This window comes from Malania oleifera, chromosome 5, assembly GCF_029873635.1.
Source record: "Malania oleifera isolate guangnan ecotype guangnan chromosome 5, ASM2987363v1, whole genome shotgun sequence".
NCBI classification, from domain to species: Eukaryota; Viridiplantae; Streptophyta; class Magnoliopsida; order Santalales; family Ximeniaceae; genus Malania; species Malania oleifera.
This window is the reverse complement of record NC_080421.1, coordinates 445,458-459,070: the sequence shown is the minus strand read 5'-3', so window position 1 is coordinate 459,070 and position 13,613 is coordinate 445,458. Positions and strand designations below refer to the sequence as shown.

The window sequence follows — 13,613 nt, the reverse complement described above, 5'->3', positions numbered from 1 at the left end:
AATGATATTTAGGTACCTGATTGGTAAAAAGCAATGCTCGAGCTACTTCCAATAAGTGTTTGTTTTTTCTTTCAGCCAAACCATTTTGTTGTGGAGTGTAGACACGAGCTTTGATGAACAATTCCTTTTTCAAGAAAAAATTGGCCCAAAATGTTTTTGAAATATTCTCGACCATTATCACTCTGCAATATTTGAATATTTTTTTGAAATTGTGTTTGTACCATGGTGTAAAAATTTTAGAAGATTGTTTCCACTTCAGTTTTTTCCTTTATCGAATAAACCCAACTTAATCTCGTGCGATCATCAGTAAAGGTGACAAACCATTTTTTGCCAGAATATGTAGATGTTCTACATGGGCCCTAGATATCACTATGAATGACAGTAAATGGTGTAGTTGGTTTGTAGGGTTGGGTGGAAAAGGATGTACGATGATGTTTAGCAAACTGACAAACTTGAGATTGAAAAGAAGATGTACTTTCATTCCTAAATAAATTGGGAAACAAGTATTTTAAATATTGAAAACTAGGATGGCCTAACCTATAATGACGTAACATGATATCGTTATCTTTGAAAACAGAAATAGAATTTAAGCAAGTACTTTGACATTGTCTACTCGAGTTAGGTCCATCGTGAAAATAATATAGTCCATCTTTTTTTTTAGCATTGCTAATCATCCTCTCGTGGTCAATTCTTGAAACTCACAATAAGAAGAGTAGAAATTAGCTTGACATTGATGATCAGAGGTAATTTTACTGATGGACAACAACTTGCAAGACAAATTGGGAACGTGGAGCACATCATGGATACTTAACAACGAAGTGAGTTTGATAGTTCCTATCCTAGCAATTACCGAGAGTGAACCATTTGCAATTTGGACCTTTTTATTGTCTGCACATGCACTATAGGATGAGAACAATTTGGATCAACCGGTCATATGATCAGTTGTGCCAGAATCAATTATCCAAGAATGAATAGAATTAGGAATAACACCTAAAAAATGCAGTAGCAAGAGAGTTACCCTTCTGTACCAAAGAACAAGATGGAGTTTTAAGGACTGTTTTGGAGACTGAAACAATTTGTACAAGTGCTCTAATTGCTTCTGTAAAAGGGACTGCATCTGAGTTGGTAGAAGGCTCCCGAGTCTCTTCAGCAGTGGCTTTGTAGGCGTGATTGTCACGTTTGGATTTTGGCTTCCAATTTGCTGGTTTACCATGAAGCTTCTAACACGTCTCCTTCGTATGCCATGTTTTTTTGCAGTGCTCGCACTATGGTTTCTTACGCCCGTCGTTGTCAGAATCAACACCTTTTGACACAAGAGCAGAGCTCTCAGGTTCCAGGTTGAAACCAGATTTGGTGTTGCGCAACATGATTTTTCTCCTTGACTTCTCACGTCTAACTTCAGAAAAAACTTCCCTAATAGAGGGCAATGGCTTCCTGCCAAGAATGCAGCCTCAGACCTCGTCCAAACTCCGATTAAGGCCAGCTAAAAGCATGTGAACCCTGTCGTTTTCCTCTCTCTTCTTGTGGCGAGCATGATCGTTCGAATATTTCGAAACATCATCATTACACTGATCAAGTTCCTACCAACGTTACCAATTTGTTGTAATAAGTGGTAACATCGTGATCATTCTGCTTGGATCTCTAGAGTCGAGTTTTCAACTCAAACATTTGAGAAGAAATCTCTACACTCGAATAAAGATCTCAAACGGCCTCCCAATCTTCAGTAGTGGGAAGAAATAGGTGAGGTTTTCCAATGGCAGGTTCCATGGAATTGATGAGCCAAACAATAATAAGTGAATTTTCCGACTGCCAATTTTTTAGATCAGGGTCACTAGCAGCAAGTCTCGATATTTCGCCAGTCAAATGCCCTATTTTGCCTCTACCATCGATCGCTAATTTTACGGACTGAGCCCACTTGAGATAGTTGTGCTCATTGAGTTTTGTAACCGTGAGATAAAGGGCTGAATTCGGGGAATAGTAATCAACATATACAAACTTGGGAGGAATAGTTAGATTGGGCAAAATGGTTTCGGAAGTACTAGAAGAGCCAGTAGGATTTCTTTGGGCGCCGGTCATCACCGACTTATACGACATCATCAGAAGAAAGAACAAAATAGAAAAAGATCACGAGGCTCTGATACCATGAAGGATTTTTTAGAAGAAGAATAACCATTCTTATTGAATTTCAAGAGACACGATTACAAGATAAATAGTCGAGGAAGGCCACCAAATCAGCAAATCAAATCACCACAAAATCAGCAAATCAAATCAGTAGATCTCTTGACTAGAAAACATGAAACAAAAACTATTAGAATCTAAAATAGTAATTTTATATTTTATTCAAAAAATAGAATTTCCTAATTTATTCCCTAGAAATCTGACACAACCAAAGAAACGCTTTGATTTTATAGGGGATTTGGACCTTCCAGATTACTTTGTAGAGTGGAAAGAAGTAATTGGGGCCAACCAAGAAATCAAAGAAATACAAGAAAAAACACTTGAGGAATCCAACAACCAAGATCAACTATCATCCTCAGAAGATACACTACAATTGTTCAACATAACCAACAAAGAAGATAATTCAATAGTTTCCCTATCATTCAAGGCTTTCCTAAAATGAAAATCCCAAGAGGGTAGAGGACCACCTAAATCTACAATAAAAATAAAAGAAAAGATGTGATCATTTTGCCTTGAGCTCAAACAAAATAAACAAGGAAAAAGGTGGCCAGAACAACATCCCCCAATCAAAGATCTTTCCAAAAACGAATGTTGTAGCCTTTACTCATCACAAATTTGGTATGGCAAATAAAGAGAGGGTAAATCTGAGAAATAATTTTCCATGGGCTCTCCGAAGAACATCTAGAACCCAAATTAGAATCCCACCTATTTCCATCGAGTCCAAATTTAATTTTGATAACTTAGTGCCACAATGAGGAAACCTTTTATGGGAACCACCAAAGCCATTTAGCCAAAAGAGCCGTGTTCTTAGACACCAAATTTCCAAGACCCAAACCACCCTCTCTATTAGTCCTACACGACCTACACACCACCTCCCAACTCACCAAATGATCCTTAAAACCCCCTTACCCTTGACCAAAGAAAATCTCTCATAATTCTCTCAAACTTACTAGCAACTCCTATTGGAATTTTTAAAATAGACAGAAAATACAAAGGAAGACTAGAAAGACAAGCTTGAATTATAGTAATCCTCCTTCCCATAGAAAAAAAGGGCTCCCTTCCACCTATCTAAATGCTTGGACACTCTCCACCACTGGATCCCAAAAACTAGCTACTCCCCTAAATAGGACATCGGCCACCCCACCTCAACACAACCAACTTCCCTAACACACTATAGGTACGTTAATAGTCGCAATAGCACTCTTTCCTATATTAATCTTCAAACCGAGATCTTTTCAAAAATTTGAAGAAGCCCCACTATATTTAAGACATAAGGCTTATGGTCCTCCAGGAAATAGATAGCATCATCTGCAAACTAAAGGTGTCCACCATGATCTCCTCCCTGCCCACTTTAAGACCTTTCACTAATTCTTTATCCGCCGCCCTATCAACCAACCTACTCAAAACATTAGCCACTAACACAAACAAAAACGAAGAAAGAGGATCCCCTTGTCTAATCCCCCTCGTGGCCCTAAACCAAGATTTAGGTTTGCCATTCATTATCACTGCAAAAGTCACATTAGACATACAACCTTTCATCCATTTACGCCATCATTCTCCAAACCCCATCCTCACTAAAATCTTATCCAAAAAGTTCCAGCTCACTCTATTGTAAGCTTTTTCAAAATTCAACTTAAAAACAAGCTCCTTCTTCATCCTCCTAATTTCCACAACAGTTTCATTTGCAATTAGATTGCATCCACAATCTGTCTTCCCTCCACAAGTGCACTCTGGGCCTTAGAAATAGTCTTAGCAGGCACCGCACTTAACCTATTAGGTAGCACTTTAGTGATTTTATAAACACTAGAAACTAAGCTATTCGGTCTATAATTAGAAATCTTGATGGACCTATTTTTCTTTGGCACCAAAGTGATAATAGTAGAATTAAAATTTCTCTTACTTAAAATCCCATTCTAATTGAATTCATTAAAAACCTTTATTAGGTCATTCTTCATTACTGTCCAATAATCTTGATAAAAGGCTAAATTAAAACCATCCAAAACCAGGAGCTTTATCCCTCTCCATTCCAAAAACTGTAGCCCTAACTTCCTCTTCCTCAAAAGGTTTCTCTAACCAGAGTATCCTATCAACAAGCAATGGACTCCACTTCAATCCGTCCACCATCAGTCTACTCTCATCCTCCTCGGAATACAAATTATAATAAAAATTAGTGATCTCAGAAGCAATTCTATTAGAATGCATTATAATAACCCCCCTATACACCTCCATCTCCTTTGTCAAATTATTTCTCATTTTTCCGTTGGCCATTCTATGAAAAAATCTAGAATACAATCGCCATCTCAAACCTTTTTAAACTTCATGTTTTGCCTCCAACTTCTCATTTCCTTAAAGTTCGGCTCTTCCAATTCATTTTTTAGAGAAACCCTTTTAACCTCTTCCTCCCTTGAAAGGGCCACTCCTTCCTTTCAAACTCCTCCAAATCTCTTAGAACCGTAGATGACTCACTCGAAAAATGAGCTACTCGGAAGCTATTCCAAGTATAGGAGTTTAGTTGTGTAATACTTAGCCCAAGGGCCAGATTGTCTCTTCAGAGAATGCAGTTTAATTCCAATTTTACGTAATTCCAACAGAAAATAAGAAACAAAAAGGTCACTGAACATAGTTCAGATTCGGGTTTTCCGGGATGTTTGGGATTTCTTTTGATGACTGAAATTTAAACTATGAATCCTAACACGCACTAAATTTAACAATGAGAAACAGAAATCCTACGTTTAATAAGCCAAGCAAGAATTAAAACCCATGTTTGAACTTCAGAAAAAGACTAAAGACAATAACTTTAAGCAAAAACTTAAGCATGTAATTAAGAAAAAAACTCAATCAAAAACAAACTCAAAACAAAAACCAAAATTTTAATGCAATGATGAACTTGAACCAAAATTAAAAGTTTAACAACTAAACAATAAACGGAAACATGATAAAAATTCAGATTTTAATTAAACCGAAATTAAATTAAATATAACCCAACAAAAGTTAATTCTTAAAGAAGATTTTTTTTTTTCTTTTTTCATTTTTAGAGATAAATCTGAACTTTAATCAATAATAAAAAAATAATTCAAGCAGAAATTAAATCTAATACTAATATTAATTGAGAAGAGAAAGAAAAATAAATAAACTTTAATAATTATCACCCAACAAAAATTTCAAAAGTTCAAAACTTGAATAGAAATTTTACTGAAAATTAACAATAAACATTCAAATATTTAAGAGCAAGAATAAGGAAAGAGTGAGGGAAAGAAAAAGAGAGAGAGAGAGGATTGCTGGTCGTAGCAGGTAGCAGCCTCTACAAGGAGGCTCTCGGGTTATTCTCTTCAGCAGCACGGATGAGCAAGCAGCAGCCATGTGAGTCTTCAGCAGCAGGGAACAAGAGCAACAGGGGCAGCACCTTGGACAGTGGAAGAGCACAGCAGCAGGAAAGGGGGGACTTCTTGGGTTTCAGGACAGCAGCAGGGAGAGTAAAGAAAGAAAGGAAGAAAAGAGAGGGAGAGAGAGAGAGAGGAAGGGAAACGGAGAGTTAAGAGAGAGAGCCGAGAAGAGTGTTGAGAGAGAAGAGTGAGGCTCGAGAAGGAGAGAAGGGAAAGGAACAGAGGAGAGAAACAGAGGAAGAGAAGAGAGAAGGGAAGAGAGGGAGAGGGTGCTAGCTGGGAAGGAGAGAAAAAAATTAATTTGAAGGCTCTTGGAAAGCAGCCCTACCTAGCGCACGGAGGAAGAGGACCCGACTGCATGGTTGGGCCAAATCAACCCAATTTATATATATATATATATATATTTATTTATTTATTTTCTTTCTTTATTTCTTCCTTTTTTCCTTTTTTTGTTTTCCGGCGAACAAGCCCGAGTTTGACAGTCCTAAAGCCCGTATCTTTCAAAGCTCAAAACACGAAAGTTGTAGAGCACTTTCTCGGCTTTCCACAACATTTTGAATCGTTTTGATTGGGGCTCAGATGAGAAAGTTACGCACAGATTACGAAGTAGTGTCGGTTTTTAGCTTCCAATAGTTGCCCTGCAATAAAAAATACCAAGAATTCATAAATTACTCAATAAAACCCAAATATTATAAATAGAATACAATGTTAAAATATTGAGAATAAGTAGGCATTTAATTAAAAATATAATCCTCAATGCATGAATTAAAACACGTAATTAAGCAATTTAGGCATGTAATCAGTAGACTTTTTAACCCTAATATCTCCAAACACCTCTCTATTCCACACTTTCAGTTTTTCTTTCTACCTCTTTTAACTTTTTCATAAATCTGAACCCCTCCCAACCCCTTTCCACATCCCCACTCCACAAATCCCTTTTTAAGGTTTGAAAGGAGCCATGATCTAACCATGTATTCTCGATCCTAAATTATATGAAATAAGACAAAATATATGAAATGTAATTTCAATGACGAAAAGAGGAGTATTGAAGATAAGATTAAACTTGATAATCAAGAGATTAAAAACACTAGTAGGAAGGGGTTTGGAGAGAGATGGCGGCATTGGATTAGAGGCTGTTTGCTTAATGTGAGTTACTTGGTATTAGTAAATGGTGAGTCTAAATCTTAGTTTAAGACTACGAGAGGGATTAGGCAAGGAGACCCTCTTTTCCCCTTTTTGTTTGTTCTAGTGGCTGTCTTTTAGTAGGATGGTGGAGGGGGCAGTGGATAGAGGTTTAGTGAAAGGCTTGGAAGTGAGGAGAGAGGGGGTAAAGGTTTCACGCCTTTAGTTTGCCGCTGATACTATCTTTTTAATAGAGGATCTTAAACCATCCTTTAAAAGTATTTTGTCTCCTTCACATTTTTGAGAAAGTTTTGGGCTTAAGAATAATATGAGTAAGAATGGTATCGTGACAATCAACATGGCTGTTGAGAATGTTAGGGAGCTTTCTGTTGAGGTGGGGTGTAGTTTCCTAGATAGGCCGCTGTCCTAACTTGGGGTTCCTTTGAGGGGTAACCCTAGATTTGCCAAAGTCCCCTTCAAAATAAAGGCTTTTATCCAGTTCGTTGCGCTTGATAGAATTAATACCAATAACTTGTTGCAGGTTAGGAGACCTTTGATGGCTATATCTCCAGACATATGTGTTCTCTGCTTTAATGGTTTAAAATCATCATCACATCTGTTCATTCATTGTTACTATGCTTGGAGTGTTTGGAATAAGCTGTTTGAAATTTTATGTGAATGTTGGGTGAGTTCTAATACGGTGGAGGAATATTTGGCAGCGACTTTTGCTGGACTTAGTAGGAAAAAAGGAAAGGGCAGCGCTTTGGAAATGTGTTTTTTTCGCAGTTTTTTGGAGATTGTGGATGGAGCATAACACGCACATTTTTCTAGGGAAGAAGTCAGCTCAAGTGCTGGTTTGGGAAAAGATACATTATTTGGATTCTCTTTGGTGTCTGGGACAAGGGATTTTTAAGGGGGCGAGTTTTTCTGATATTCAGCGTTATTTGCGTTGTGTTGGAGTGGTAGTTCATGATGTTTTTTTCTCTTTTGTTCTTTAGTATGTAGGTTGTTCCTTCATGGTTTTTTTTTTTTGAATTTTTCACACTTTGTTAAGGAGATGTATTATTCTCCTAGATGTATGTTATTATTATTCTATTAATGAATTCATCTTTTATCATCAAAAAATAAAATAAAAATGGCACTAGAAGATTTTGTTAACTTGGATCTATTATGCAGATGGAAGGAGATATTGAAGAGGATGTGATACGTAGAGCTAAAGCAGGATGGGTAAAATGGAGGAGTGCGTCAAGCGTGTTGTGTGATCATAGAATACTCTTAAAATTAAAAGGAGTTTTATAAGACAGCTATAAGGCTAACAATGCTTTATGGGTCAAAATGTTAGGCATCTAAGAAACATGTACAAAAGGCAATAGTTTTCGAAATGTTTAGGTGGATGAGTTGTATAACACTAAAAGATTAATTAAGGAACGAACTTATATGCAATACCATAGGCATAGCACCAGTTGAAGACAAGATAAAGGAGAGGCAGCTTAGATGGTTTGGACATTTGAAATGTAGGCCAAGTAGCACACCTGTCAAGAGGAGTGAGTTATTGTTTTTGGTATTAAAAGGGTTAGGGGTAGACCCAAAATAACTTGGAATGAGGTAGTGAGGATGGACTTATTAGCTCTTAAGCTAGCGGAGGAAAGTGCTTTTGATGGGTAAATTGGTGGAAAAAGATCTATGTAGCCAACCCCACCTAATGAGACTTGAGGCTTGTTGCTACCGTTGTTGTTTCCTACTCTATTTCATGGAACTTATGACAACGACATTGCATGTTATTGAGAATTTGTGTTAATAGTATTAATTTATGTTCTAGTGTTGAATATTTTGATATTTCAAAAATTCGAATATTATTGCCTATGTGAGAATCTACTTGTAGGGAATTTTACTGGAAATTTTAATAAATGTGTGCTTACGTTTGTGAGTTGTGTGCCTTCACCCTATGCTTCATGCCAAGGCTCTAGGTACTCTTTGCATTTTGTACAAATGCATCATTTTGTACAAATCCATACAATCTATATCTAAGGCTTGTACTCCAAGCTCTCAATCATAGGGTTAGTGATTTCTAGATTAGGCATTGCATTTTTGTAATAATATCAGAGTTGAAGAGTAATTGAATGATGGGATTTAGGATATTTTCTTTTTTTTCCTCTTTAAGAATAAGATTTTGTCGCAATCATTTTTTTACTATTGATGGTTTCTGCACAATGGGAAATGCTGAAATGATGAAAAAGTTGGGTTTTTTATTTTTTTTTTAATGATATGTGGGATAGAGTTAAGTACGATGCAGTCTATGACTAGCGTTAGTTAAGAAACTGGTGGAGAGTCTAGGGAATTTCCAATCACAATAAGGGTTCTGCTTTGAGCCCTTATATTCTTGCATTAGTGATGGATGAACTTCCTTGAAATATTCAAAATGAGGTTTCATGATATTTTTATTGGATGAAACTTGAAGTGGAGTAGAATGTAAGCTAGAATTATGGAGAGAAGCTTTAAAATTTAGAGGTTTTAGGATAAGTAGAAATAAGACAAATATATGGAATGTAATTTCAGTCAGAGGTATATTGGAGAAAATAGAAACTTGATGGACAAGAAATTAATAGCACTACTAGATTTTGATGCCTTGGATCTATCATACGAGCTAGAGGAGAAATCCAAAAAAGACGTAATATATAGAGTTAAAGCAGGTTCAGTAAAATAGAGAAGTCCTTCGGGCATGTTATGTGATCGTAGAATACACTTACAATTAAAAGAAAGTTTTATAGAACGGCCAAAGGACCATATATGCTATACATATTAGAATGTCGAGCAACTAACAAACAACATATCCAAAAAGGAAAAGTTGTAGAAATGAGAATGTTGATGCGGATGAGCGGAATAACATTAAAAGATAAATTAAGACTTGGTTTTTTGTTGTTGTTGTTGGGCCTGGATTAGATAACAACCTAAAATAAAGCAACTCACATCAATTCAAATAATAAAGCATGCACAAGAGGCAAGAAAAGATGCAAAAAAGGTTGTGCTAAATATAGATCATTTAATAATTGTATGCTAGATTAGACACAAAAGAAGGGGAAAGAGACTTATTTAAGCTTGCTAGAGCTTATAGAATGGCTAAAGGACCATATATGCGATACGGATTAGAATGTCGAGCAACTTACTAACAACATATCCAAAAAGTAAAAGTTGAAGAAATGAGAGTGCTAAGGTGAATGAGCAAAATAACATTAAAAGATAAATTAAGGCTTGGTTTGTTGTTGTTGTTGTTGGGATTGGGTTAGTTAGCAACCTAAAATCAAGAAACCTACATCAATTCAAATAATAAAAGCATGCACAATAGGTGAGAAAAGATGCATGCTAAGCATAGGTCGTTTAATAATTATATGCTAGATTAGATACAAAAGAAGGGGAAAGAGACATATTTAAGCTTGCTAGAGCTAGACAAAGAAAGAACAATGACTTAAGTAATGTAAAATGTATAAAAAGTAGGGATGATATTTTGTTTTGGTTAAGGAAGAAGATATAAAAGAAAGGTGGAAAAAGTTACTTAGTAAGCTATTTAATGAAAACCAAGTAGAAGACTTAAATTTAGAATCGACAAATGAGGAAAAGGCTAAAAGTATGAGATTTATTTGCAAAATTAGAGTTAGTGAAGTTAAGTTTCTACTAGATAACATCTTTATTGCAATTTGAAAATGCCTAGGGTGACAATGGAATTAGATGGCTAATTAATTTATTTAGCACAATTACAAAAACTAAGAAAATTCTTGACGAATGGTGGAACAACATGAAAATACCTATATGCAAAAATAAAGGAGATATTCAAAATTGTAATAACTATTGGGGAATTAAACTTATGATTCATGCAAATGTAATTGGAGGAAAGGGTAGTTAAAAAAGATTAAGCTTAGATGAGGTTCTTAAAAAATCAATTTGGTTTTATATTTGGGAGATCTACCAAAAAAGTTATATCTTTTAAGAAAGATCAATGAAAAAGTTTAGGGAAAAGCAAATAGACTTGTATATGATTTTTATTGACTTAGAAAGCATACGATAGGGTACCTAGGGAAGTTCTATGGTAGGTTTTAGAAAAAAAAGGCATGTGTAGTATGTATACTAATGTTATTAAAGATATGTATGATGGAGTAATGGTGGAGAGGCTAGGGAATTTCCAATCACAATAGCTGTATGTCAAGGATCTGATTTGAACCCTTATTTTTTTTGCTCTAGTGATGGATAAACTTAGTAAGAGTATCCAAAATGAGGTTCCATGGTGTATGTTATTTGTAGATGATATTGTCTTGTTTGATGAAACTAAGGGTAGAGTAGAACCTAAGTTAGAATTATGGATTGAAATTTTAGAATCTAAAGATTTTAGGATAAGTAGAAATGAAACAAAATATATGAAGTGTAACTTTAGTCTTCATTGGAGGAATATTTAGGAAAATGTTGAACTTGGTGGTCAAGAGATCAGTAACACTAGTTGATTTCAATACCTTAGATCTATTATGCAAGTTAATGGAAAAATTGAAGAAGATATAATGCATGGAGTTAAAGCAAATTGGGTAAAATGGAGAAGTACTTCAAATGTGTTGTGTGATCGTAGAATACACTTAAAATTAAAAGGAAAGTTCTTTAGTGTTGTAATATATGACTCATATGTTGAGTGGAATGCATGTACAATGAGAAAACATGGTAGAAAACAGCAGTTGAGGTTTGCTGGAGCAAACCATTCAACGGTTTTGTTAGGATGATAAGAAACAATCGACTGTTTTGGTGTTGTTACTTCGTGATGGGGATCAACATGCCCTACCTATGTCATTTTCAGACATTGTGACACGTTGACGACCTTCAGATGTCCACATTTCCTTTGATGATATGCTGACACATGGACGACCCCCATATGTCCACATCGGCTCATAATTATTTTGTAGATGCTTGTGAGAAAGACTTGAGTAGAGATGCCACAGCAAGTCCGAGTTCAAGACCCTTCGTGGGTCCCACACTAACTTGTGGGCCGCGCATGGCTCCATATGGGCCCCACATGGTTTGGGCCTACATAAGCATATGCTTCATATTTAAGTTGTAATAAGTTTGAGTCAACTTAGCTTGCATGAGAGTGTATTTAATATGTCTTGTAAGTTGAACTATTTATTGCGTTTGAAAGTTGTGTTGTATTGATTTTGTCCCCCATGCTTGTATGGGAATTGTTAGTGTGTTTAGTTTTTGTCCCCCCATGCTAACTTAGCTAGTTATTGTTGTGTCTTTCCCCTTCCCCTTGTTAAGTCTATAAGTATGTCATGTATCATTGTAAGAAGCAGCCACCCAAAGAGAATATATTGATATTGAATTAAAATACTTTGTCTTTGTGAAGCTTGTCTAAGCTTTGTTCCGATCCTTGTGATTGAGTGGTGAGAGGCTACAATCGTTCTCCCCGGAGATCAAGTGGTGAGAGACCACGATCCTATCCAACGACTCCATTCCTATCCCACTTTCACGACCTCCATCCATCACCCACACGGCCACAACCAAGTAACTCCCACACAGCCAACAATCCACCATTTCATTGCTGCATACATATCCATATTTGAAAGTGTGCACGAAGGATTATAGACGTGTTCTAACTTTTGTAGACTATCGTCAAATCATCCTTCCTAGTTATTGGTAAAATCAGCATTCGTTTGGACTATTACACATCAACAACAGTTTACTACTTTCATTGTACTACAACTTGTTCCAAGGAATTCTTTGGTGTGTTCCGAGTTTGTGGTGAATCAAAATAAGTCATTCAACGATTTTCTTTGGTAAGATTGTTCTTTTATTTAACCCTTGAATTGCTTGAGAACCCTTGTTTGAATCCCCATAACCTTTAGTTGAGAAATAGCCTTAAATCCTTGCATTTTTTAATTAAACCCGTAGCAGGTCAGGCTACTAACCCTGACGGTCAGTAGACTAACCTGAGCCAGGAGACTGACACTGATGGTCAGTCGACTAACCTGCCACTAACTCTCAGGAATTCTGCTTAAAATTCAGACAGACAACTGACTCTGAAGCCCAGTCGACTATAGTCACCTAGAATCTTAAGTTTCAATGTTATTTCACGCTGATTGAGTCCTTGCTTAACCTTATGTAATCCCATGCTTGAAACTTTGAGCTTTCATGTTTTGAAGAGCACATTTGAGCCATAAAGATTACAATATTGATACTTGGTAGCTTTAAATTAATTCTGGGAATATTGCTATGCTAAACTTAGAATTTTATTCTTGAAATATTGAAATAGCATCTTTTCGCATTTAACTAATATCTTTGTGAAAGAACTCTTGGGACTTATCTCTGAACAACATCATACACCTTTTCAAAATCCCGGAACATGTGAAATATAGCATGGTTTATTGTGTTTATGTTTGGGTAACTGAATTCTTAATTTAAAGTGTCTTGAGTGTGTATGCTTGCTTGTGAGGGTTGAATCAAGTAGGACTAGGTCACGCTCCCTCATCCTACATCACTTCGACTGTTTGGTCTCTATATTAAACCGTCGACGATTTGGCTCGGTAACTCAGCATTGGTTTTTGAATTTTGAATTTCAGAAGTTGTATGGGTTGGGTTTTGGGGGGAAAACCTCCGAGAGGGTTATATATACATGGTATATGTTGCAACTCTGTAATGTTCATGTCTTTAGACAGAAGTTAATGAAAAAAATTGTCGTTTGCTCCTGTGGATGTAGGCATTGCCGAACCACATAATTCTTTGTTTCATTGTTTTATTGTTTTCATATAATCTACGTGATTGTGTTTTTTTTGTATAATTCACTATTGAGTGCAGCATTGTGAGATTGTTTGTTTCCGCTGCGCATTGATTTGCACAACATATAGGATGGCTGTAAGACTAGCTATGCTATATGCCTATATGGATCTAAATGTTGGGTGA

At 36.1% G+C, this 13,613-nt stretch overlaps 1 protein-coding gene across 1 annotated transcript in view; it reads left to right on the top strand.

Annotated features, from left to right (window-relative positions):
• The window catches only part of LOC131156355 (uncharacterized), a 60,139-nt gene that overhangs the window by 32,748 nt on the left and 13,778 nt on the right, over positions 1 to 13,613 (top strand). The gene's annotated exons all lie outside the window — the stretch shown is intronic.